General features: G+C 43.6%; 1 protein-coding gene across 2 annotated transcripts in view; it reads left to right on the forward strand.

Annotated features, from left to right (window-relative positions):
* The first annotated feature begins 501 nt into the window (after positions 1 to 501).
* Positions 502 to 18,687, forward strand: part of LOC121536728 (1-acyl-sn-glycerol-3-phosphate acyltransferase gamma) — a 35,685-nt gene continuing 17,499 nt past the window's right edge. Inside the window, exon 1 of one of the 2 annotated variants that reach the window (XM_041844193.2) lies at positions 502 to 716. The gene's annotated coding sequence lies outside the window, so the exon portion shown is untranslated. Of the gene's footprint in view, positions 717 to 16,423; positions 16,834 to 18,687 lie in introns of those variants that run through there. The other variant, XM_041844194.2, reaches the window with a different exon arrangement.

Genomic DNA, 18,687 nt, shown 5'->3' on the forward strand with positions numbered 1-18,687 from the left:
CCCAACACGAATCAATTATCAGGCACGTTTTCACATTGCATTTTTAGGGGGCAACATTTTTAGGGGCAGCCATGAGAATTACAGAGGAGTCATATTGAATTAGCCTAACTCTGATTGCTTTTATTATAATTTTTACGTTTTTTTCATGCCAGGAGAAGTACAGGATCCTGGCAAATGGGTTCCGGAACGAAACTATCCAAAACGTTGAGGTGCTTGATCCTGTTCCTGCAGGATCCGGCTCAAATTAAGCACTGAGTACATGTTAATGTTTTTAAATGTATGTAAATAGTACATTATTTTGTCTGTATTGTCTTTTTCGTTATGTGTCGGACCCCAGTAAGACTAAATGTCGCCATTGGCGTCGGCTAATGCAGAACCTAATAAATCCAAATAAAAAAATATATATTAATGAAAACCGCCAAATTACATGAAGTGTTCCATTCCGATTATGGGTGAGGGGCTGGACCGGAAGTTTGATATATTCTCTGCTCTGATCTTTTATACCTCAGTTGGTGCTTTCAGCGACAAACAATAGCATAGCAACCACCCTGATGAGTGAATTAGCTAGCTACTGAGAATAATTTAGATTGGAATCCTGAAGCATCCAAAGTGGCAGCACTAATGAAGATTATAGCTAGATACATTTTGAACTAGCTAAGAAGCTTGCATCTTCAAAACTGGAACAAATCCGGAGACTCATCACACGCAGAAATCAGGTAACGTTAGTTAACTCGCTAGCATTATCACGGTGAGTGACAGTAAGGGGTAACGACGTTAGCTTACTGGCTAGTAAGCACGAATCTTCTGATGTTGGGTACTAACTACCAGTTAGCTAGGTAGATAGAACAGAAACCTCGATTGCGTTTTATACCTTGCTTGCATGCTAATTTACGTAAATACAATATCGTATTCGTTTTCCAGACGAATGGCTAGCTGGATTGGTCCCTTGTATTATGTTTGTATAGTTGGCTAGCTAACAGCAGTTAGCTACGTTTAATGAGCAATCAACGTCTTTAGTGGTCAAACTAGGTAATTAAGTTCAAGTTTGCTAGCTAGATGCTAACTAAGCAGTTAAAAGTTAGCTAGCGTAGTTATGTGGCAAGGGCATTGATGAAGAATTCGCTAAATTCATATCAAAACATACAGTAGCAATCTTGTGTTAAAATAATATGCTGTGCCTGATGCACTTTTTGCTTGGTTTTGTCCTCTGTAACTCAGCTGGTAGAGCACGGCGCTTGTAACGCCAGGGTAGTGGGTTCGATCCCCTGGACCACCCATACACAAAAATGTATGCACGCATGACTGTAAGTCGCTTTGGATAAAAGCGTCTGCTAAATGGCATTATATAGTATATTATTTCTATTTTCAGGAATTGTAATGTTACATTGGGAAATTGTGAGCATCCCTCCCTGTTCGACGGTGACACTGCATGTGTACACTTCAGTCACGCCTCGATCAGACCGAGCATAGTGCGTTTTGGCACACCAGAAGTCCATACATTTCCAATGGAACGCTGCGTTTGCCTTGCAGCATTGGGCCTCAGTTCTGTGTGGTGCTTACGTTGGATTTATCCAACGTATGCATGAAAATGTATGCTTAGACTTGGCATAAATAGAAGCAAATGGTGAATGTCGGACTTTAGTGGATATGTGTGTAACAAAACATAATGAAAAGTTTCTGCAGAATGTGTAATACAGCATTCAAGCAATTAAGCTTTCGGTCAGATCGAGGCAAGTATAGCTTGGCATGTGTACATTGTCGTCCCACCGGGTTACTTTAGTGCAAACTCTCCTGCTGCGTGCCTTGGCGATTCTGTACTGTAAAATTCATTTTATTCAACTGCACCAGTACTAAAAGCAATAATTTTATGCATCTCTTTGAGATGTAGCTAGCTAACTGGATGATGTGCATGTTTGATCGTCGTGATGTTACCTTTTGCCCATGCTCCCTTTGTCTTTCTGTTCTACTTAGGGCAGGCAGGGTTTCCCAAACTCGGTCCTGGGGACCCCAAGGGGTACACGTTTTGGTTTTTGCCCTAGCACTACATAGCTGATTCAAATAATCAACTAATCATCAAGCTTTGATAATTTGAAACATTTTTTATTTATTTTTAACCTTATTTTACCAGGTAAGTTCACTGAGAACACATTCTCATTTACAGCAACGACCTGGTGAGTAGTTACAGGGGAGAGGAGGGGGATGGATGCTGGGGATGATGGTATGAGGGCCAGATTGGGAATTTGGCCAGCTGTGTAGTGTTAGGGCAAAAAATTAAACATGCACCCCTTGGGATCCAGAGGACCAAGTTTGGGAAACGCTTACTTGGGGAGCTCTGAGGCGTCATGCCCACAGGGGCACGTGCCCCCACAGATTTGTTCTGTTTAAAAAATAAATGTTTTATTATTACATTTTATTTTTTTATTTTTCTCATACCACATTTACATTTTAGTCATTTAGCAGACACTCGTATCCAGAGCGATTTACAGTTAGTGAGTGCATACATTATTTTTTAATATATATATTTTTTCATACTGGCCCCCCGTGGGAATCGAACCCACAACCCTGGCATTGCAAACGCCATGCTCTACCAACTGAGATACATCCCTGCCGGCCATTCCCTCCCCTACCCTGGACGCCCCATGGGTCTCCCGGTCGTGGCCGGCTACGACAGAGCCTAGATTCGAACCAGGATCTCTAGTGGCACAGCTAGCACTGCGATGCAGTGCCTTAGACCACTGCGCCACTCAGGAGACTACTACTAACTAAATACTACTAACCGCGTAGCATATTTATGAAGTTGGCTTTAAAATCAAATCAAGAAAATATTTGCTAAATAAACAACAAAAAAAGAAGAAAAAAAGAAAAGTAACACTAAGATTACATAACAATAACGAGACTATATACAGTGGGTAACGGTACCGAGTCAATGTGCGGGGGTACAGGTTAGTCGAGGTAATTTGTACATGTAGGTAGGGGTGAAGTGACTATGCATAGATAATAAACAGTGAGTAGCAGCAGTGTATAAACAAAGGGGGGGGTCTATGTAAATAGTCCAGGTGGCCATTTGGTTAATTGTTCAGCAGTCTTATGGCTTGGGAGTAGAAGCTGTTAAGGAGTCTTTTGGACCTAGACTTGGCGCTCCGGTACTGCTTGCCGTGCGGTAGCGGAGAGAACAATCTGACCTGGGTGACTGGAGTCTTTGACCATTTTTTGGTCCTTCCTCTGACACCGCCTAGTATATGGGTCCTGGATGGCAGGAAGCCTGGACCCAGTGATATATTGGGCTGTACACACTACCCTCTGTAGCGCCTTACAGTCGGAAGCCAAGCAGTTGCCATACCAGGCCGTGATGCGACCGGTCAGGATGCTCTCGATGGTGCAGCTGTAGAACTTTTTGAGGATCTTGGGATCCATGCAAAATCTTTTCAGTCTCCTGAGTGGGAAAAAGGTGTTGTCGTGTCCTCTTCACGACTGTCTTGGTGTGTTTGGACCATGATCGTTTGTTGGTGATGTGGACACCAAGGAACTTGAAGCTCTCAACCTGCTCCACTATAGCCCGTCTATGTTAATGTGGGCCAGTTTGGCCCTCCTTTTTCTGTAGTCCACGATCATCTCCTTTGTCTTGCTCATATTGAGGGAGAGGTTGTTGTCCTGGCACCACACTGCCAGGTCTCTGACCTCCTCCCTATAGGCTCTCATCGTTGTAGGTGATCAGGCCTACCACTGTTGTGTCGTCAGCAAACTTAATGATGGTGTTGGAGTCGTGCTTGGCCACGCAGTCTTGGGTGAACAGGGAGTACAGGAGGGGACTAAGCATGCACTCCTGAGGGGCAACGGTGTTGAGGATCAGTGTGGCAGATGGATTGTTGCCTGCCCGTCAGGAAGTCCAGGATCCAGTTGCCGAGGGAGGTGTTTAGTCCCAGAGTCCTTAGCTTAGTGATGAGCTTTGTGGGCACTATGGTGTTGAACGCTGAGCTGTAGTCAATGAACAGCATTCTCATATAGGTGTTCCTTTTGTCCAGGTGGGAAAGAGAAGTGTGGAGTGCGATTGAAATTCCATCATCTGTGGATCTGTTGGGGCGGTATGCGAATTGGAATGGGTCTAGGGTTTTCAGGATGATGGTGTTGATGTGAGCCATGGCCAGCCTTTCAAAGCACTCCATGGCTACTGACGTGAGTGCTACGGGGCAGTAGTCATTTAGGCAGGTTACCTTCGTATTCTTGGGCACAGGGACTATGGTGGTCTGCTTGAAACATGTAGGTATTACAGACTTGGTCAAGGAGAGGTTGAAAATGTCAGTGAAGACACTTGCCAGTTGGTCCACGCATGCTCTGAATACACGCCCTGGTAATCCGTCTGGCCCCGCGGCCTTGTGAATGTTGACCTGTTTAAAGGTCTTGCTCACGTCGGCTACGGAAAGCGTGATCACACAGTCATCCAAAACAGCTGGTGCTCTCATGCATGCTTCAGTGTTGCTAGCCTCGAAGCGAGCATAAAAGGCATTTAGCTCGTCTGGTAGGCTCGCGTCACTGGGCAGCTCGCGGCTGGGTTTCCCTTTGTAGTCCGTAATAGTTTGCAAGCCCAGTCACATCCAACGAGTGTCAGAGCCTCTGTAGTAGGATTCAATATTAGTCCTGTATTGATGCTTTGCCTGTTTGATGGTTCGTCTGAGGGCATAGCGGGATTTCTTATAAGTGTCCGGATTAGTTTTTCCGCTCCTTGAAAGCGGCAGCTCTAGCCTTTATCTCGGTGCGGATGTTGCCTGTAATCCATGACTTCTGGTTGGGATATGTACGTACGTTCACTGTGGGGATGACGTCGTCGATGCACTTATTGATGACGCCGGTGACTGAGGTTTTATACTCATCAATGCCATTGGATGAATCACGGAACATATTCCAGTCTGTGCTAGCAAAACAGTCTTGTAGCATCCGCATCATCTGACCACTTCCATATTGAGTGAGTTACTGGTACTTCCTGCTTTAGTTGTTGCTTATAAGCAGGAATCAGGAGGATATAATTATGGTCAGATTTGCCAAATGGAGGGCAAGGGAGAGATTTGTATGTTAAGTTTGCCTTCATTAAAGTCCCCGGCCACTAGGAGCGCCGTTTCTGGATTAGGATTTTCTTGTTTGCTTATGGCCTTATACAGCTCGTTGAGTATGGTCTTAGTGCCAGCATCGGTTTGTGGTGGTAAATAGACATCTACGAATAATATAGATGAGAACTCTTTTGGTAGATGGTGTGGTCTACAGCTTATCATGAGGTACTCTACCTCAGGCAAGCAATACCTCGAGACTTCTTTAATATTAGACATCGTGTACCAGCTGTTATTGACAAATAGACACACACCCCCGCCCCTCGTCTTTCCAGACGTAGCTGCTCTGTGCTGCCGACGCACGGAAAAACCCAGCCAGCTCTATATTATCCATGTCGTCATTCAGCTATTACTGTTTTTAATGTCCCGTTGGTAGGATAGTCTCAACCGTAGATCATCCAGTTTGTTTTCCAGTGATTGCATGTTGGCCAATAGAACCGATGGTAGTGGCGATTTACTCACTCACCTACGAATCCTCACAAGGCACCCCGACCTTCGCCCCCTGTATCTCCGTCTTTTCTTCATGCGAATGACGGGGATTTGGGCCTCGTCTCCGGGAAGCAGTATATGGTAAAAGTATTAGAAAGTGTCCAGATAAAAAATATTTCATCAATATTAGATGATGCTTACCCAGACACACTTGTCTAAATTGATGGGTCATGTAAAATAAATGCTATAACCCCCAGCCACATCTTGCTAAGTGGATGGGTCTCTACAGAAGGTGTAAACGGTACAGCCAAATGGTTACTTGCATAGTAGCAATATCAGAAATAGTGTCAATATAAATACAATAATATACAGTCTACAAAAACAATATCAATAATGATATCAGTGATAGATGAGGTAGTTATATGCATACAATCAGGGGTAAAGTGGCTGAGCAGCAGGATAAAAAAAATTGTAGCAGCAACGTCACAAAATGTATTAGGGGAGATTCATTTGAATAGAGGCACTGCAGATAGTGCTGATGACTGGTCCGTCCGAACCACGCATGAACAAGGGAATCTATATTCGGAGAGCCTGTTCTGCCCTTGACTTTGGTGCAGGGCATGTGATGTCCATAGCCTCTTCGTCACAAAACTCCCGGATCTTCTCAAAAATATGTTTGTCTAGCTGTGTCCAGTCCAGGTGGTGCTTGTACAGGCAGACCATCTATGGGAGGAAGGATGTCAGCCTTGCGCAGCAGCTGAAACCTGGTCCTGACTGAGTCCGAACGCTCCTTGGCGACAACACCAGGCTCCAGAGCATCGAAGCTGTAAAACAGGAAATAACAAAAAAAATGGAGAAGACATTACAACCTTGCACAACATCAATTCACCTCCCAAGTTTAGATAAGAAGAATAACCTCATACAATGCAATGAAAATGATATTCACCTGAAGTGCTGGTACTGCTTGACCTGAGCTTTCCACCCAAAGTGTTTGTGTCCTGGGTGGCGTCCTGGTAATACTATTTCATTAACCTCTGCGTAGTTGTTGATGTTAACCACACGCTGTAAGTCCTCATGCTTCAGGTGTAACCTGTGCTTGCCTGGGCCAGCTCTCTTTTTGATGGGAGGCAGTAGACCATTATCCTTGTATGACTGGTGGAGGAGAGTCAGGTGTGTTCTACTGATGCTGAAAGACAAATTCCAGATACAAATATTTTAGCATTATAATACAATAGATAGCCGTAATCACCGTCAGACACACCTGGCTAACTTGATGGGTGGTCAGCTAGCTAACAGTAAGCTTTAAATTGGGGTCTTTTGTTTAGACATGTAGTTAGCTAGCTAGCTAAACAATGAACCATAATCCCAATCTATGGAGTACTAGCAATACAAACTTTTTATCATAGCTAGCTAAAGTTAACCAAATATTGGAAGTGTGCTTGGGGTCATTGTCCATTTTGGAAGACCCATTTGCGACCAAGCTTTAACTTCCTGACTGATGTCTTGAGATGTTGCTTCAATATATCCACATAATTTTCCTTCCTCATTATGCCATCTATTTTGTGAAGTGCACCAGTCCCTCCTGCAGCAAAGCACCCCCACAGCATGATGCTGCAACCCCCGTGCTTCACGGTTGGGATGGTTTTCTTCGGCTTGCAAGCTACCCCCTTTTTCCTCCAAACATAACGATGGTCATTATGGCCAAACAGTTCTATTTTTGTTTCATCAGACCAGAGAAAATTTCTCCAAAAAGTACAATCTTTGTCCCCATGTGCAGTTGCAAACGGTAGTCTGGCCATTTTTTATGGCGGATTTGGAGCAGTGGCTTCTTCCTTGCTGAGCAGCCTTTCAGGTTATGTCGATATAGGACTCATTTTACTGTGGATATAGATACTTTTGTACCTGTTTCCTCAAGCATCTTCACAAGGTCCTTTGCTGTTGTTCTGGGATTGATTTGCACTTTTCACACCAAAGTACGTTCATCTTTAGGAGACAGAACGCGTCTCCTTCCTGAGCAGTATGACGGTTGCGTGGTCCCATGGTGTTTATACTTGCGTACTATTGTTTGTATGTGGTACCTTCAGGCGTTTGGAAATTGCTCCCAAGGATGAACCAGACTTGTGGAGGTCTACAATTTTTGTCAATTAGCCTATCAAAAGCTTCTAAAGCCATTACATTTTCTGGAATTTTCCAAGTGGTTTAAAGGCACAGTCAACATAGCGTATGTAAACTTCAGACCTGGCTTTAGAAGCTTTTGATAGGCTAATTGACATCATTTTAGTAAATTGGAGGTGTACCTGTGGATGTATTTCAAGGCCTACCTTCAAACTCCGTGCCTCTTTGCTTGACATCATGGGAAAATCAAAAGAAATCAGCCAAGACCTCAGAAAAAGAATTGTACAGCTCCACATTCTGGTTCATCCTTTGTAGGAACTTCCAAACGCCTGAAGGTAGCACATTCATCTGTACAAACAATAGTATGCAAGTATAAACACCATGGGACCATGCAGCCGTCATACCGCTCAGGAAGGAGACTCGTTCGATCTCCTAGAGATGAATGTACTTTGGTGCGAAAAGTGCAAATCAATCCCAGAACAACATCAAAGGACCTTGTGAAGATGCTGGAGGAAACAGGTACAAAAGTATCTATATCCACAGTAAAACAAGTCCTATATCGACATAACCTGAAAGGCCGCTCAGCAAGGAAGAAGCCACTGCTCCAAAACCGCCATAAAAAGGCCAGACTACGGTTTGCAACTGCACATGGGGACAAAGATTGTACTTTTTGGAGAAATGTCCTCTGATCTGATTTAAACACAATTATAACTGTTTGGCCATAATGACCATCGTTATGTTTGGAGGAAAAAGGGGGTAGGTTGCAAGCCAAAGAACACCATCCCAACCGTGAAGCACGGCGGTGGCAGCATCATGCTGTGGGGGTGCTTTGCTGCAGGAGGGACTGGTGCACTTCACAAAATAGATGTCATCATGAGGAAGGAAAATTATGTGGATATATTGAAGCAACATCTCAAGACATCAGTCAGGAAGTTAAAGCTTGGTCGCAAATGGGTCTTCCAAATGGACAATGACCCCAAGCATACTTCCAAAGTTGTGGCAAAATGGCTTAAGGACAACAAAGTCAAGGTATTGCAGTTGCCATCACAAAGCCCTGACCTCAATCCTATAGAAAATGTGTGGACAGAACTGAAAAAGCGTTTGCGAGCAAGGAGCCCTACAAACCTGACTCAGTCACACCAGCTCTGTCAGGAGGAATGGGCCAAAATACACCCAACTTATTGTGGGAAGCTTGTGGAAGGCTACCCGAAACGTTTGACCCAAGTTAAACAATTTAAAGGCAATGCTACCAAATACTAATTGAGTGTATGAAACTTCTGACCCACTGGGAATGTGATTAAAGAAATAAAAGCTGAAATAAATAATTCTCTCTACTATTATTCTGACATTTCACTTAAAATTAAGTGGTGATCCTAACTGACTTAAGACAGTGAATTTTTACTAGGATTAAATGTCAGGAATTGTGAAAAACTGTTTTTAAATGTATTTGGCTAAGGTGTATGTAAACTTCAGACTTCAACTGTGTATGTATGTGTATATGTCTCTCTCGTGTTAGTAAACCATGTGCGTGTTAGTCATTGTGAGCGCTGCTTTATTGTGGAGAATGGGATGGAAGACTGGCAAGTCTCTTCTTGTTAACGTCTGAAGCAATATTCTCTCTAATCTTCTTTGGCACTGAGCAAATTTCAGGTCTGCTGAGCGTTAACTTAAACGTTGTGAAAGTTCTGTGCAACTTCCAGCGCGCTTTTACTGTGAACACTTAAGGCTCTACCCGCTTCAAGTTAGTTTTAACAGTGGCCAAGTAGGCTACTGTGGCTATTTGATCGTAATGTAAGCCTACCAGAGTGGCCTACCATCAAAAACAATGGAGAAAATGCATACCATAACATTATATACATTATAACATGGAAATCACTGTTCTATTATTTAGCCTACAGTATCAGCCAATGTGTGGTGTTCAATGTAGGCCTACATTCCATTAGACATATAGGGCTTGACATTAACCTGTTTATCCACTTGTCCTTCAGACAAGGAGGTGACTGAAAATGTTGTTTGATGCAAGAAACCACTTTACCAATTTAAAATGCATAATTATTCCATTACCATTTATTACAGATAATCAGACAAATTATGCTACCCCCTTTTTAAGACCAAAAAAAAAACGTTTTACATGACTCGCTTTTCAAAGATGTCTAGAAATGTACACATTTTGTGCTCTTGTAGGAAGTATTTAGCTCCCCTATTGCTGACTACAAATTATCTTTAACTGGGCTAATAACTCACTAACTAGCAAAGGATATGAACAAAATGTGGCTACATGCAGCTCTCGCTTTGATCAAAATAAAAAAGCGCATATACTCACGACCGCTCATGCTTTAAACACAGTCCAGTTCAAAGTAAGTGGCACATCCATATATGGCAAAGGTCTATTTACATATAGGCCTACTACAGCTGTGATTGTTTGTCTCACAGGTCTGTGTAGAGTAAGGGCTGAGTCGTGCGTGTCAATGCAATAGAATCCTATTCCGATGCGTTCTGCCTACAACAAAATCTCTTCCATAATTAGTTTTGTTTCGGTATGTTGCATTGAAAGTGGCTAATATTGCATGGATTCAATCACAATTGCCACAGTAAAGGGAAACGTTGATGGTGTTAACAGGGAAAACTCTAGAACAGTGGTCACCAACCTTTTCTCAGTCGATAATTTTTTGAGTCAATGCAAGCCGAGCTCTACCACTCAGATTTGTTTTTACATGACTTAGAAAATGTAAACCTATGCAACATTAACCAATTAAAAACAGTACTGTAGCAATGAGGTTTGTGCAGTAAGCTATAGGCCCAATATATTATTATCGCACGTGGGCTTTGCTTGAATTGCCCTGCATTGTAGTTCGGGCCATAAAAAAAAAAATGCCTCAACAGCCCTCCGCTCTCCCTTTCCTCTACTGACTCTGACCAAAAAAGGGACCCCGTCTTCCAGCTGATGGCAACTCGAGTCGCACCACATTTCTGCCTCATGCACACATTTAAAGAAGACCCAAGATGCTAATAACAACGCAAGCCTATAGATATACTTTCCTACTCATTCATTACTGCTGCAGTGCTTGTTGTAGCGCTGAGTGGAAATAGGAAGAACGCGCATTTTATGGCTTATAAAAGTGTTGAATACAACATGTTGATAGTGCCGAGTAAGAACTTAAACATGAACTCACTCATAAAAACAGCAGCTCTTTGCTGTATTCGTTGACAGTCTCGCTCTAGTCATGGTTTTGAAATATCACAGTATCACCTTTGCTGTAGCTTTCTATGCCTGCTACGTTACTGCAGACACGGTAATCTGAGCCATCTGATTGGCCAGCGGTAGGCCGATAGTGCACTTGATTTGCTCTCCGGGCCTGTCGAAGGCAGAGTTTTGAACCTTCAGACGCATGAAATGGTTCAAAATGGCAACAGTTCGCCTACTCAGCGCGCAGGTGAATAATATTCGCAACAAGAGGCTTTATATATATATATATTAATATTTTTATATTTATATACATAAATGTTTGGCGATAGACTAGGAAAGCCTTGGAGGTCAATCACGATCGACCAGTTGGTGACCACTGCTCTAGAAAGTTGAGTGAAGTTCAATCTCGTGCTTCTCTCTGTGGGCTGATATTTCTTCTGCACGGCAGTCCCGGGCGAGCTGCGCAGCAGCCTCATGGTTACTGTGCTCCTGCGCACAGCTTAGAGGGAACATTGGTCTGAAGTTAGTTAAACTTGCACACACAGAGAGCGCTAATAAGGCCCATCACTGCGCTCACATCGTCAATCTGTCTCAGGTGTGCTATGGTTTTGTGCTCGGCTTTGAAATGTCCGTTTCCTGCACAGAGAAGATTAAATCACCAGTACATAGCCTGGTCCTCATTTTTAAGCGCTCTCCATTGTTAAAGAGCAAACTTAGGGTTTCCAGACTAGCTAGCCCTATTTATCACCCCTCACGTTCCCTAACGGCCATCCCCGTTTTGCTGATTACATGAAGAAGCACCACTTGGATCCTCATGTCTTATCAGTCATCTCTCCCTTACAGCTCAGTCAGAATTTTATGGTTACACTATGAAGCCATTGATAACGGAGGCTAACTGCAGATGCTAGGCTAACCCAGCCTAGCCCCTTTAAGCAGGCTTGTTAAAGGACATGGATAGATGAGCCTCAATGCTGAGTTATGCAAACTCATTGACTTGCACAATGAACAAACAGGCATTTGCTGCCATTAACCTATAACCGTGTGTATCAGATATGCTTTGAGCGCTAGGCCTATGTTTAGGATCTGCGCTTCTTCTCCTCGGATTCTGAATGACTTTCCTTGTCCAGCTTTCACTGTGTTCTCGTCTCCTCTCTCACTCAGCTTTTAGGCCTGGCAGTGAAGCCAGAAGTGTGTTCTCTGGCTCAAGACCTCTGACCCCTAGCTTTAGCATCACATCAGTGGTGCTTTGGCTTGACCGGCTATTCATGTCTCTGGACTCCTGCCTGTGAACTAGGGTTGGGCGGTATTCAGATTTTCATATCGTCCCGGGATTTACGGTATTGCTGGCTTATACACAAGGGGGCGCCAAAAAAAGCCTTTTGGGCGTCTATTACCGGAATGATGATAGAATGAGCACAAGTAATGGCGAATTTCCATGGTGGCTGCTAGCTAAATATGCTAACGAGCGCAAACAGAAATAAACGAATTGCAAAGTAAGGCAATCCAGCTAATAAAGTTATACATGTATGGGTAGGAGCTACCGAATGACATTTTTGCTGAGTTTGGACATTTTACAAGCGAATGTGAACGAGAGACGTGCAAATGAACAAAGTTTTGACACATGCTTGTCTGAAAGAACAGTGCTGGCTCTGAAGCAGCATGTGTATATGCTGTGTCTGTGTAGAGGAGAAGACAGGCCTAGAATGGAGGAGAGAAAAAAACTCAAGAAATCAAGCAGTGGCAGCTGTACAGAACTCATCCAAAGGGCTTTGACTTCTCAAACATGGCAGAAAGTGAACACTATATGATACCCCGTCACCTTATTAATTCAGCCACTTGCTTGAATAACTACAAAGTTAAACTTGGGGTTTGCGTTAATGCAGAATTCTGCATTTTTCATGCAGCAAAAAACGTATTACGCATAAGAAATATCTTGCTGCGTTTTGTAAATGCAGATTTAAAATGCTTCTTGTAATTTCTGCTCGGCATCAGACAAATTTTGTGCTTCAGTTGCACTCCTCCACTCTGAGAATTCACAAACGGGCATTCTATCAGCAGACAGCTACTTTTCTCGGTGTAGCCAGCCTACTGTTCTCCAGTAAAATGAAAGATTAACATTAGGAAATGTAGCTGGCCAAACAATTTTTGGGGGATAAACAGAAATATGATGGCCATGCATCGTTTTTGCAAAACATACCTTGCTTTTTCATTGTAAACTCATTTACTCGTGTTGATGCCAGCTAAATAGTGTTGCACATCTGTTGTCATCTGATTAAAATAAAGCTATTTTCTGCCTAATGTGTCGCACTAATGTATTTTCTGTGAAGGAAAACTATAGTTGCACGTCCCTGATCATTCTATTTAAGCAAAAAAACACTGACGTTCAATATAAAACGCGACCCCTGTCAATACACAGCTCGACTCACCTGCTCCCGCTTTCTCCTGTTGTGCTATTTACAAACAAACATGTGACTGGCTCAACTGTTCTGGGGAACGATGATAAGCTTAATAATGTAAAATAATGTGACTGGTGAAATGAGGAACGCGATCTACTTTATCTCCTAACATATTGCACAAGTTGACTGCAGGTATTTTCTTAAGTAGCTACAAATATTTTTTTGATGAGGGTATTGAAAAGCCATCCAGTGGCTATTTTCAAATACTCTGGTATACGGTACAGTGAGTGGAAAAAAGTATTTGATTCCCTGCTGATTTTGTACGTTTGCCCACTGAAAGAAAATCCGTCTATAATTTTAATGGTAGGTTTATTTGAACAGTGAGAGACAGAATAACAACACCGCCCTAGACCATGACGGACCCTCCACCTCCAAATCGATCCCGCTCCAGAGTACAGGCCTCGGTGTAACGCTCATTCCTTCAACAATAAACGCGAATCCGACCATCACCCCGGTGAGACAAAACCGCGACTCGTCAGTGAAGAGCACTTTTTGTCAGTCCTGTCTGGTCCAGCGACGGTGGGTTTGTGCCCATAGGCGACGTTGTTGTCGGTGATGTCTGGTGAGGACCTGCCTTACAACAGGCCTACAAGCCCTCAGTCCAGCCTCTCTCAGCCTATTGCGGACAGTCTGAGCACTGATGGAGGGATTGTGCGTTCCTGGTGTAACTCGGGCAGTTGTTATTGCCATCCTGTACCTGTCCCGCAGGTGTGATGTTCGGATGTACCGATCCTGTGCAGGTGTTGTTACAAGGGGTCTGCCACTGAGGATGATCAGCTGTCCATCCTGTCTCCCTGTAGCGCTGTCTTAGGCGTCTCACAGTACGGACATGGCAATTTATTGCCCTGGCCACATCTGCAGTCCTCATGCCTCCTTGCAGCATGCCTAAGGCACGTTCACGCAGATGAGCAGGGACCCTGGGCATCTTTCTTTTGGTGTTTTTCAGAGTCAGTAGAAAGGCCTCTTTAGTGTCCTAAGTTTTCATAACTGTGACCTTAATTGCCTACCGTCTGTAAGCTGTTAGTGTTCATTCATTGTTTATGGTTCATTGAACAAGCATGGGAAACAGTCTTTAAACCCTTTACAATTAAGATCTGGGAAGTTATTTAGATTTTTTTTTACAAATTATCTTTGAAAGACAGGGTCCTGAAAAAGGGATGTTTCTTTTTTTTCCTGAGTTTATTTGTAAGGCTAAAATATTCAGTGTTCAGGGGAGATCTTGACAGCATAGGAGTTAGGCTACATGTCAATTAGGCTATTATAATAATATATATTTTTTAACTTTGTCAGAATTACATGGCCAGTATTGAAGAGGGGAGAATCCTAGCCAATTTTGAGCACTTGAGACGGTTCTACAACCAGAGTATGTACTATTGGCTTCATCAACTGTGCACCAGTATCAACTGCGTGTTGGCCATTTGCGGTTATACACAAGTGCTGGTGGAAAGTTATTTTAGGACATCGGACATGACAATGACATTTAATAAATGCTAATAGTTAACTAGCGAGAACCAGCCAAACTACACTGTTATGAATTGGCTAGGCTATATCATTATCTTACCTGCTGCGCAATGTCTCTCTGGCAACGGCCCACAGACACGCACACAGGTGATATACACCATGACTTTTCCAGGATTTTTATTGCTGACCAAAAATGACCTATAACTGGGCAAATAACTCACTAACTAGCAATGAATATCAATAAATGTGACCCACCGGCTCGATTCGATCTTATGTAGCAAAATTTGAAATTGTGTTTTTACATTGGATGAAAGTAGAGACTCAGAGCTAGAAAACTGTATATTATACACTACAGCTCTCGGAGCGTTCAGAGTGCACACTGGACGCTCTGGCCAAAAAGTAGGGTTGATCCGAGCGTTCTGACCTAACAGTAGTCAAGCACCCAAGCTAACGTTGGCTAGCTTGCTAGCTACTTCCAGGCACAAATGAGAGAACCGCTCACTCTGGCCATTTTATTCACCCTAGCAGAGCTGGTTAGGCAGTTTTTTTATGTTATCCAGAGCGTTGATGACTGCAACTGTGCCGCTGGCAACAATTCTATTTAGCTTTTTTGCCAACGTTTACTAACACCAGCCATATTCAAAGGGTGTTGAGCGTTCGTAAATGTGTCAGTTATTCTGCGCTATGGGACACTCAGACTCGGAGTAGATAGTCAGAGCGAATTTACCAACTATGTCTATCGACAGCTGTCTCAGCGACATTATAAACATTATTTTGAAGTAGTTACTTGCATAGTGGAGTCTTTTTTGTTTATACATGTAGCTAGCTAGCTAGCTAAACAATGAACCATAATCCCAACTCATGACGTTACTACCCTGCATGAATCTGCAGGTAGCTAACCAACCAGGTTCAATGTTAGCTAGCAGACAATTCTGATCGGAGTAGCCTAATTGTTTGCTAGTGATTTTTGCGTGACTTTTTTTATTTACCGGTCTATTCGGACAACTGCTTGTCCAACATATTTTTTAACTTTCCCTGGGCAAGCGGACAAACGTTATTGTCGAGCCCTGCTGGTACTGTATGTCCAACCCAATGGCCCATGTTAGGGCAAAGCTGGCCGCCGAGGAAGCTATCTTCTTAGTTGGGTTATTTGTGAGGAGAATGAGCCGCCTTTACTTTGAATGTTGTGGCTGAAATAGCTGCCATCTGAACAAGTGTTTATTTAGCCCACCATGTCCTTAGAGAACAAAACAAACCACAACCAGAAACCAAGAAGACACTGGCTGCAAATTTAGTTAAGTAGCTAGCCTTTAACCTAGCTCCGAGGTCACTTCTCCCGCCCTTTCTTGAGTGGCACTGGTCGGTAGCCAATGGCAGAGTAAAGGCAGAATCAACAACTTGTGGTCAAACTGTTACCATGGCAGAGCCTGCCATGCTAACTCCACCCCTTTCCAAGAGAACCCAGCCCCCTCCAGGTTGATGGAAATGGGAAGTGACTTATCCAGGGTGCCTGTAGCTCCCTAATCAGTGCTAATCTGATCCATGAGGATTAGAGATGAGTAAGGCATGTAAGATACTACTTACATGTATGCCTCTCCTCTAGAAGGGAGTCACTTGCCATTCTTGCCTACCTAGCTATCATTAGCTTAGTCCAGTGAGAGTCTGAATTGAAGTGGACTGGTGATTGGAGGTGCACTGTTCCTCTGGGTCATCTTTATTGGACTTCACTTATTTTGCCCCATTGTAGTAGAGGGCAGTGTTGTCTGGGGACCCCAATCACCTCTTGCGCTGAGTGGGAAGTTTTCCGTGGGATCTCCCCTCCTACCTACACCTCATCCAGTGGGATCTGGTTGAGTTATAGTTTATATCATCATAATCTCCTTTGTTCCTTCTGAGGGATTACCATGGCTGTGCAGCAGAACAGGCCGTGAGTGACGATCCGCTGTCCTCCTGATCGTTTTCAACTTTTTTATTTTATTTTGGTGGGGAAACTTAAGGTCAATATGCTGAACCAGAGCGCAGTGATGATCTTCACCGGGATCTGTGGGGCGTTGGTGGTCCTGGCCATGGGCTACTACGTCTACTGGTAAGTCATACTCAGAAGGAGGGGGGTGGACTGGCCACTAACCAGGGCCGTTCAGATGGCCTCCGGTAGATATCTGGACCAGTTCTGGGACTTCGATGGGTGCCTGGCTCTTTGTTTGGGGAGCTTCAAGAGAAGTCAACTCATATCCCATCTTTAATCCCCTCAGTTGTATTTTCTACTTGTTTGTTACGACCCAGGCAGTTGTATCAAATGGACTTTGAGAATCTTGACCTTTGTTGACCAGATGTGGACTAATGGTTTCTCAAATCCTAATGTGACCTTTCTTGGTCTTTGTAGAATAGATAGATCCTATGGCCATACATAACCATATCCCCCAGTGAACCTGCAGCCAGATGATCGAGGATAGGCTGCTGTTACTTTCCTAAGCAGCTTTAGCCCAGTGTCTGTACTCTGTAATCCTCTCCCAGGCATTTGCGAGGCCACAGGTGGGCCTTGCTTTCTTTCTCAGGCTCCTGGGGCTAGGCTGGCGCTCTGCTCACACTGCCTGTTTACTTGAGTTGGGTCCCTCTGGTCTTGCTTCCCAAGCAACTAATATGTGATGCTTTGAGGGCTCTAGTCTGAGGCAATGCTCACCAACCTTGGTTTTGGAGATTATCCTGGTTGAAAGCGATGGAGAGCGAGAGTAAAGCGCTTTCCAGACAGACAAGCGATGGGCAGAGTGGGGTTCGCCTGGTTCCTGGTTTATCCCTCTAGTCAAAGCAGCTACTGCCTTCACACATGAGGGCAACAGCCGACCGCCGGTGACCATAGCAACGAAGCAAACAAACATTTTCGACGTGAAAAGTGAATCGCTATAACACCATAAGCATGCATAAAAAACTATTTACAGGCAACAAAAATTAGTAACCCAAAAATAGATTAGAATACAATGATTGTTTTTTGATATAATTCCGCCCCCCGCCTATCTCCATTGAAAATGAATGGGACACTGCTGCTTGTCTGGAAAGCTCTTAAAGGGGCAATCTGCAGTTGCTACATCCATTTCTGGACTTATAGAATTTATGTACCCATTTGATGCTTGAAGAATACAACTTATAAATGCCTCATGAGCTTGGTTCAACTGTCATGCACTATCAGAACCCAAAACTCTTTCTATGAATTCGAGTGGTTACATTTCTCCAGCCCCATCCCTCAGCTTTTTAATGGAACGGGGGCTGGGAGTACGCTTTGTTATTGTTTCAACTAAGGATTGCCGCTTTTTAAGATGGCTAGAGAGGTAAGAGAGGAACTGGAAACAAATGAGGCAGAAGGAGCACCAATAATATCCATTACCTAGTGTGTTACATCTGGGTCTGTTACCATGGCTACTCCTTGAACATATGTTCCTTTTTGAGGATGTTTAAAGGGACAAATTATTTTAGGACTCCCAGGTGATCCAATTGTTCATTATAAAAAATTGATTTCTGCCCCCGCTTTTGTAGATGCACACCGAAAGCATTTTCTTCCAATATTTATTGCAGTGAGCTGGAAAATACATTGATCCTGTGGTCACATCTGAACAGGCTGTGCATGTGGGAGAGAAAGTGCGTGCGTGCTCTTTACTTTCTGTTACCTCAAAGCCCAGAGCCTTCTCCTTTGGTCTCAGTTGGAAGCGGTCTGTTGGGGTCTTTTTGATGCTTTGACTACAAAGGTACACCGCCATCTGTCATTCTGATACTCAGGTTAATGGCCTAAATGTAGGGGATTACTCTGAATAATCTACAATGCAGAATGCCTTTCTATTTTTAACTGATTGTGACATGGGAAGATTCCCCCAATGGTATATATCCCCAAGTGGTAGCCCTCTCCTCTGTGTTGTCAGAGATGCTCTCAAGGCACTACTTGAGCAATGGG

This window comes from Coregonus clupeaformis, chromosome 23 (assembly GCF_020615455.1).
Source record: "Coregonus clupeaformis isolate EN_2021a chromosome 23, ASM2061545v1, whole genome shotgun sequence".
Classification (NCBI taxonomy): Eukaryota; Metazoa; Chordata; class Actinopteri; order Salmoniformes; family Salmonidae; genus Coregonus; species Coregonus clupeaformis.